This window comes from Loxodonta africana, chromosome 3 (genome assembly GCF_030014295.1).
Source record: "Loxodonta africana isolate mLoxAfr1 chromosome 3, mLoxAfr1.hap2, whole genome shotgun sequence".
Classification (NCBI taxonomy): domain Eukaryota; kingdom Metazoa; phylum Chordata; class Mammalia; order Proboscidea; family Elephantidae; genus Loxodonta; species Loxodonta africana.
This window is the reverse complement of record NC_087344.1, coordinates 18181893-18190200: the sequence shown is the minus strand read 5'-3', so window position 1 is coordinate 18190200 and position 8308 is coordinate 18181893. Positions and strand designations below refer to the sequence as shown.

General features: G+C 40.5%; 1 pseudogene; it reads right to left on the bottom strand.

Annotated features, from left to right (window-relative positions):
* Positions 1-276: 276 nt before the first annotated feature.
* LOC135230514 (olfactory receptor 7G1-like) lies at positions 277-1279 on the bottom strand (annotated as a pseudogene).
* Positions 1280-8308: the final 7029 nt, after the last annotated feature.

Genomic DNA, 8308 nt, shown 5'->3' with positions numbered 1-8308 from the left:
CTACCTCCTGCTTTCTTTATTCTGAGAATGTGCCACCCAAATAAATCAACCTGACCAAAGAGATTCAGCTTAGAGAATTAAAATAACTTGTCAAATAGCACAGAGCTACAGAATGAGAAAATTCAAATTTCAAACCTACTTTGGGTTGTACTTAGCCACTAGGTTATGTCATCATTTTAGAAGAAACTGTTGATGGGAGAGTCATGCATTCTGCCTCACAATTATTCTTTCACTTTGATGCAATCTAGAAACTGAAGCCAAAAGTAGGTAATGTAATCACTGAAAGGCAGGTATGCTTCTCATAATTTTTCTGAAAGCACTCTTTACTTCCATGTTTCTCAGGCTGTGGATAAAAGGGTTCATTACGGGAGTGATCACGGTGTACATCACTGAAGCGGCTGCACTCTTCCTGGAAGAGCAGCACTAATATATGAACCAAAACCTGTCCCACAGAACAAAGAAATAACTGAGAGATGAGATCCACAAGTGGAAAAAGCTTTATACTTTCCAACTGCTGACGGCATTCTGAAAATAGAGGAGACAATTTGAGCATAAGAGAAAATGATTCCAGAGAGAGGAACACCACCCAGTATTGTAGCTGCAAAGTATGAGAAGATGTTTTTGATGAAGGTATCAGAACAGGGAATCTTGGTGACCTGAGGAACTTCACAGAAGAAGTAAGGAATTACTAGCTCTGTGCAGAAGGACAGTCACAATATCGTCAGACTGTGGAACAGGGCATTCGTGACACTAATGAACAAGGAGAGTAGAATCAGCAGGCCCCAGAAGAGGGCGTTCATGATGACAGTGTACTTCAGTGGGTGACAAATGGTTACGAAGTGGTCATAGGCCATCACTCCAAGCAGAAAGTTTTCCCAAAGCAGCAAAAACTAGGACAAAGCAGGCCTGGGTGAGGCAGCCTGCATAATGATGTTCTGATTTTGTGCTTGGAGGTTCACCAGCATCTTTGGGATTGTGGTGGTGCTGAGACAGATGTCAGTGAAGGACAGATTAGAAAGAAAGAAGTACATGGGGGTGTGGAGGAGGCAGTGAAAGATGACGGTTAAGAGATTGAGCAAGTTTCCTAGGACAATGACCAGATATATGGACAGTAACAGAGTAAATAGGAGGGCTTACAGTTCTGGATCTTCTGTCAGTACCAGGAGAAAGAATTTTGAAATATCTGTTTGATTTCTGGGTTCCATATTGGTGATGATGGAAGAAATATAAGAAAATCAAATGTTTGGTTCCTGGACCAGTGGCAGCTCCATCAGCAGAGGCAAGGACCATCTTGGAAAAGAAGGGAGAGGAATAAAGTGGGAAACAAAGGGGGTGTCTTCATTATGCATATTTTGTTACTTAAAAAAAATAAATGGATGCTGATATAGCAGAGCATTCTGGAAAGAGATAAAAAGGTGGTCTTGGTCTTTGATTCAGTACATGTTGTTTTGGCAAAATCTGCTAGTATGATCATTTATAAATTTTGTAATTTTTTTTTAAGGGCAAATGTATATATTAGGGAAGCAGCCTGATGTGTGTGTCTGGGACACCACCTCTTTTGTCATAGACAACAAAGATAATATGAAGGTATGTTAAGAACCGGAAATGGAAAGATAAAGTGAAGCCAGCCCCCTCCCCCACAAGAATGCAAGTAAATGTCAGAGGATTCTATAACAGTCCTCCTGTTTGCTCAGGAGGAACATGGTCCCTGCCAGTATAGAGAGAGGGAAGGAGACTACCAGAATGAGAGCCGCTTGAGCATTGATGCTAAGATACAAGGAAAAATGTCAGGAAGATGGCAGAGACCCAGTTGTCCAATGGGAGACTCCATTCATTTTATGAATGTACACTATTCACAGCTTCATCTGGATAAATCTGTACTAAAACACCTGCCCTCTGCCCTCATTTTCAAATGCTAGCTAAGCAGTTTTAAGTGACCTGGCTGATATCGCTGAGGAATGATCCATGAATCTGCCCTGGGTGGGGATGTTGGAAGATGTGGTTCTTCCAAGCAGGAAGGATCATCTGTGGATGGAGTCTCACGTGTGCTGCTTCTTGACTTGGGGAGGAGTTTGAGTGAGGTGGTCATGGACAGACTATTTGCAGCCTCTGTTCCTGGGTGCTAGTCTCCAAAGCTCCGCATTAACCAAACTCTCTTATTATTATTCTGATCCCAGGGCTGTACAAATCTGAAAAGACCAAGGCAATTAAAAAAAAAAAGAATCTGTTGCCGTCTAGTAGATTCTGACTCATAGTGACCCTAAAGGACAGAGCAGAATTGCCCCACAGGGTTCTCAAGGAGTCCCTGGTGGATTCGAATTGCCCACCTTTTGGTTATCAGACGTAGCTCTAAACCACTGCACCACCAGGGTTTCTGACCAAGACAATAACCAAAACCCAGTGCCGTTGAGTCGATTCCGACCAAGACAATAAAAAAAAAAAGAGGAGAATTCAGGATGACTGATTCCCAGTCCTGAGAAACCATCCAACTCTCTCCACCTGTTTCTGCTCACCTTCATGGTGCATAGCTTGTATAAAGTGACACACCATCCTTCTCTAAAAGCATCTGTATTTTTTCAATGATATAAGGAAGCCTGATATCAATTCTGTAAAAATCCAGTTTATGTATGTGGATATAAATATTATATTAGGATATTGTAAAAACGTAAACATTAGGAGTTGTTTCTTTCTATGAGTCATTGAATGTTTCATGAATGTTAATCTCCATTCTGTGTATATTGCACCAAAGATTCTAAGGTATCCTCTACCGTCAATTCTGACTATAATCACTGAGAGACATTTTACTCCCTTTTAGGATTTTCCATTTTATCACTGTTTTTCCAGCTTCATCATTATAGTTTCAATCTACATTGTTCTTCACATTACTGGAAGGTGGGTTGATAATTTGGCTTTCAATTTTAATAGAGTTGTAAGAAATCACCAAGTCATGACTAGGCACTAGTGTGCAGATTTATCCACATTCTCATCCTCAGTAGGCTTACTTAAAGGGCAGATGGTGAAGGTGGTGTTCCTTGTGAATACTCACTTAAAAACCCTTCATGTTAAAAAAAAAATTACATAATCCTGGTGAAAGTATACTCAGCCACAGTTACACCATTTCAACAATTTCTGCATGTTCAATTCGCTGACATTGATTGCCTTCTTCAAATAGTACTACCATACTTGCTACCCTTTTCCAAAACTTTTCACTACCATTGTCTTAAACTCACTGCCCCTTTTACTTCCCATCCAAACTTTTGAGTTGCCATGGTCAATTTGACCTCACATAGATGATTCTTTAAAAAAGAGTACAAAGGTCAAAGCAGAAGTACTTTACTAATTAAGTTAAGCCATGTTTAGTTTAGTTTAGTTTTGTTTTTTAAATTATCATTCAAAGAAGACTTTAGTGTATAATATTGGTTTATAGCTTAAAGATTATTTCAGGGTCATAGTTTCAGGGGTTCATCTAGCCTCAATGGCTGCAGAAAGTCTAGATCCATTGAAAATTTGAAATTCTGTTCCAAATTCTCCCCTGTCTCCTGCTCCTTTTGATGAGAATTTTTCTATGGAATCTTTGATCCAAACATTCAGTAATGGTAGTGAGGCATCGTCAAGCTTTGGTTTCGTGGAAAAGGAGACAGTTGTTCATAAAGGCAACCACACACGTATTTGATTTCCTTCTTCCCCAGGTGAATGAAGACTAATTGTTGAGTTTTGATGTCCACTTGCTAGTTGAAATACACCAGTAACTAGGCACAAAACTAGGAGGTAGAACAGAAATAGTAAGATACCAGGGTTTAGGACTTCAACCTAGCCTCCTGGGGGACATAACTCAATCCATGGTAACAGGACTCAACAAAATAGAAGAACATCAGAGAAAATGATAAATACAGAATTCAAGATAGTGCTTGCTACTGGGAAGATAGAGGAAAATGTGAATGAAAGACCCTTGAAATGGATTCTGTGGTGATGGCATTACTTCATTTCTTAACCTGGGGTAGAGATATCAGATTTCATTACATTGCTATACTTTAAGAGCTACAAATACATTTCATGCCCTACTTTGAAAATGATATGTTAATAAGTAAAACTGAAAAGATTTTCAACTTCCAGATTCTTTCATAGTCCATATTCTAATACATTCTTCCATATTCTTCTAATATTTGCATCATGCTTCTAAGATTTCAGCATACATCAAGACTTCAAAAAGGTGTCCATATTCTTCTAATATTTGCATCATGCTTCTAAGATTTCAGCATACATCAAGACTTCAAAAAGGTGTTATTAATAATGCTTATCACTGGAATGTCTACCCAGAGATCAAAGTCAGTAGTCCTTGGGTGAGGTAAGGAAACATGCAGTATGAACATAAATGGAGCATTTTTGTACTAGAAGACACATGGTGTGTCAGGTGAGGTGTCCTCTGAGTGTGCTGCTGAACACAATCCCACCACCACCGTCAATGATGACCTGAACGGTAGGCTCTCTATACACTCCGCTGATGGTACAAGACCTGAATTATTGTCACCCCCATACTACAGAGATGATTCTGACTGATAACCCTGCTTCTTTGTGCCTGAGGAAAAAGTCATCTTCCTGAGCCTCCCACCATCCCTCTTCTGCTGTCCTGATGTACAGTCAACACGTCTGCCCCAAAATAAAGTCCAGCCCTAATACAAGGCATAAACAGAATACAAAACATTACCAAAAATGATGAAGAGAAACCTGATAACTGGGAGCTCCTAAAAATCAAACACCTATGCTCATCTAAAGACTTCACCAAAAGAGTAAAAAGACCACCTACAGACTGGGAAAGAATTTTCAGCTATGACATCTCCGACCAGCACCTGATCTCTAAAATCTACATGATTCTGTCAAAACTCAACCACAAAAAGACAAACAACCCAATCAAGAAGTGGGCAAAGGATATGAACACACACTTCACTAAAGAAGATATTCAGGCAGCTAACAGATACATGAGAAAATGCTCTCAATCATTAGCCATTAGAGAAATGCAAATTAAAACTACGGTGGGATTCCATCTCCCTCCAACAAGGCTGGCATTAATCCAAAAAACACAAAATAATAAATGTTGGAGAGGCTGCGGAGAGACTGGAACTCTTATACACTGCTGGTGGGAATGTAAAATGGTACAACCACTTTGGAAATCTATCTGGCGTTATCTTAAACAGTTAGAACTACCATACAACCCAAAAATCCCACTCCTCGGAATATACCCTACAGATACAAGAGCCTTCACACAAACAGATATATGCACTCCCATGTTTATTGCAGCTCTGTTTACAATAGCGTAAAGCTGGAAGCAACCAAAGTGTCCGTCAACGGATGAATGGGTAAATAAATTGTGGTATATTCACACAATGGAATACCATGCATCGATAAAGAACAGTGATGAATCTGTGAAACATTTCATAACATGGAGGAACCTGGAAGGCATTATGCTGAGCGAAATTAGTCAGAGGCAAAAGGACAAATATTGTATAAGACCACTATTATAAGATCTTGAGAAATAGTAAACACTGAGAAGAACACATACTTTTGTGGTTACGAAGGGGGGAGGGAGGGAGGGAGGGAGAGGGTTTTTATTGATTAATTAGTAGATAAGAACTGCTTTAGGTGAAGGGAAAGACAACACTCAATTCATGGAAGGTCAGCTCAATTGGACTGGACCAAAAGCAAAGAAGTTTCCGGGATAAAATGAATGCTTCAAAGGTCAGCGGAGCAAGGGCAGGGGTTTGGGGACCATGGTTTAAGGGAACTTCTAAGTCAATTGGCAAAATAATTCTATTATGAAAACATTCTGCATCCCACTTTGAAATGTGGCATCTGGGGTCTTAAATGCTAACAAGCGGCCATCTAAGATGCATCAATTGGTCTCAACCCACCTGGAGCAAAGGAGAATGAAGAACACCAAGGTCACACGACAACTAAGAGCCCAAGAGACAGAAAGGACCCCATGAACTAGAGACCTACATCATCCTGAGACCAGAAGAACTAGTTGGTGCCTGGCCACAATCGATGACTGCCCTGACAGGGAGCACAACAGAGAACCCCTGAGGGAGCAGGAGATCAGTGGGATGCAGACCCCAAATTCTCATAAAAAGACCATACTTAATGGTCTGACTGAGACTAGAGAAATCCTGGCGGCCAGGGTCCCCACAGCTTCTGTTGGCACAGGACAGGAACCATCCCCGAAGACAAGTCATCAGACATGAAAGGAACTGGACAGTGGGTGGGAGAGAGATGTTGATGAACAGTGAGCTAATTATATCAGGTGGACACTTGAGATTGTGTTGGCATCTCATGTCTGGAGGCGGGATGGGAGGATAGAGAGAGTGGGAAGCTGGCAAAACTGTCACGAAAGGAGAGACTGGAAGGGCTGACTCATTAGGGGGAGAGCAAGTGGGAGTACGGAATAAGATGTATGTAAACTTATATGTGACAGACTGGCTTGATTTGTAAACGTTCACTTGAAGCTCAATAAAAGTTAATAAAATAAATAAATAAATAAAGTCCATCCCCACAGGAAAACTTTTTTCGTCACAAATACACATTAAAAAGTTTCACACGAGATCCCTAACAGTACAGGAAGCCCTCTAAAACTTCAGTGATTTAATTAATTGTATTCAACTTCTGTGTAGACTCACCAAAGATGAGAAAGAAAAACTGCAAAATAGGTGACTAAGGAGAAAAGTAACGTCTCATATACACTCTGATCAATAAATCAATAGACAGGATGAAAGCAAATAGGGTTCCAAAAAAGACTATCATCTCTACCCAGTCTACTGAATAATTACGTTTGATTATGTTACTAAGACTGGTAAAACCTGCTGAAAGGTATTGCTGTAAAAGGGAACCAATAAAACTGCTGAATCAAGTGGTAGAAATGTTTGAGCAAAGAATAACAAGCCTTATAAATAATGGTAACATATAGAACACAATGATCCCAATTGGATTTTATTGAGAATCATGTGCTAGGCATTGTGTTAAGTGCTGGCAGTAGTGGTTCCAGGGGTTCACTAACCAACAGAAAATACAATCTGCATGGTCAGTCGGAGGCTCTCATAGTACTTGCTTTTTCCCATACAATAAACTTGATGATGAAGGGACGTATGCTTGCATCCAAAGTGATGAGAGAGGAGGAGTTGTCCTCTGTATGGCTCCATGGAAAGGTCTACTAACAGTAAAAAACCAAACCCGTTGTCGTCGAGTCGATTCCAAAGCATAGCAACCCTATAAGAAAGAGTAGAACTGCTCCATAGGGTTTCCAAGGAATGCCTGGTAGATTCAAATTGCTGACTTTTGTTAGCAGCCATAACTCTTAACCACTATGCCACCAGGGTTTGCCTATTAACAATAAAACCAAACCCACTGCTGTCGAGTCAATTCCAATTCATAGTGACCCTGTAGACCAGAGTAGAACTGCCCCATAGAGTTTACAAGGAGCACCTGGTGGATTTGAGCTGCCGACCTCTTGGTTTGCAGCAGTAGCACTTAACCACTACACCACCAGGGTTTCCCCTATTAACAATAGACCTGTGTTAAGAAAAGAGCCTCTATTAACAGTGGAAACTAAACAAGGAGTCAGTTTTGTGTCTCTGAGCATCACAGGTGGTTATGACACCTGAATCTGTTGCAACCATCCTAGAATGGAGCCACCTTGTAGGAGACTGAATGAAACTCTACCTGAAAAGATTGAAGATTGTGAAGGATTTCATTTTACTTGGATCCACAATCAAAACCCATGGAAGCAGCAGTCAAGAAATCAAAAGACACATTACACTGGGCAAATCTGCTGAAAAAGACCTCTTAAAAGTGTTAAAAAGCAAAAATGTCACCTTGAAGAGTAAGGTGTGCCTGACCCAAGCCATGGTATTTTCAATAGCATCATATGCATACAAAAGCTGGACAATAAATAGGGAAGACAGAAGAAGAATTGACACCTTTAAATTATGGCATTGGCAAAGAATATTGAATATACCATGGACTGCCAAAAGAAAGAACAAATCTGTCTTGGAAGAAGCAAAACCAGAATGCTCCTTAGAAGCAAGGATGGTGAGACTATACTGTATTATATTTTGGACATGTTGTCAGGAGAGATCAGTCCCTGGAGAAGGACATCATGCTTGGTAAAGTACAGGGTCAATGAAAAAGAGGAAGTCCCACAACAAGATGGATTGACACAGTGGCTGTTACAATGGGGTCACTCATAACAATGATTGTGGGCATGGCACAGGACCAGACAGTGTTCTGTTCTGTTGTACATAGGGTCGCTACGAGTCTGAAC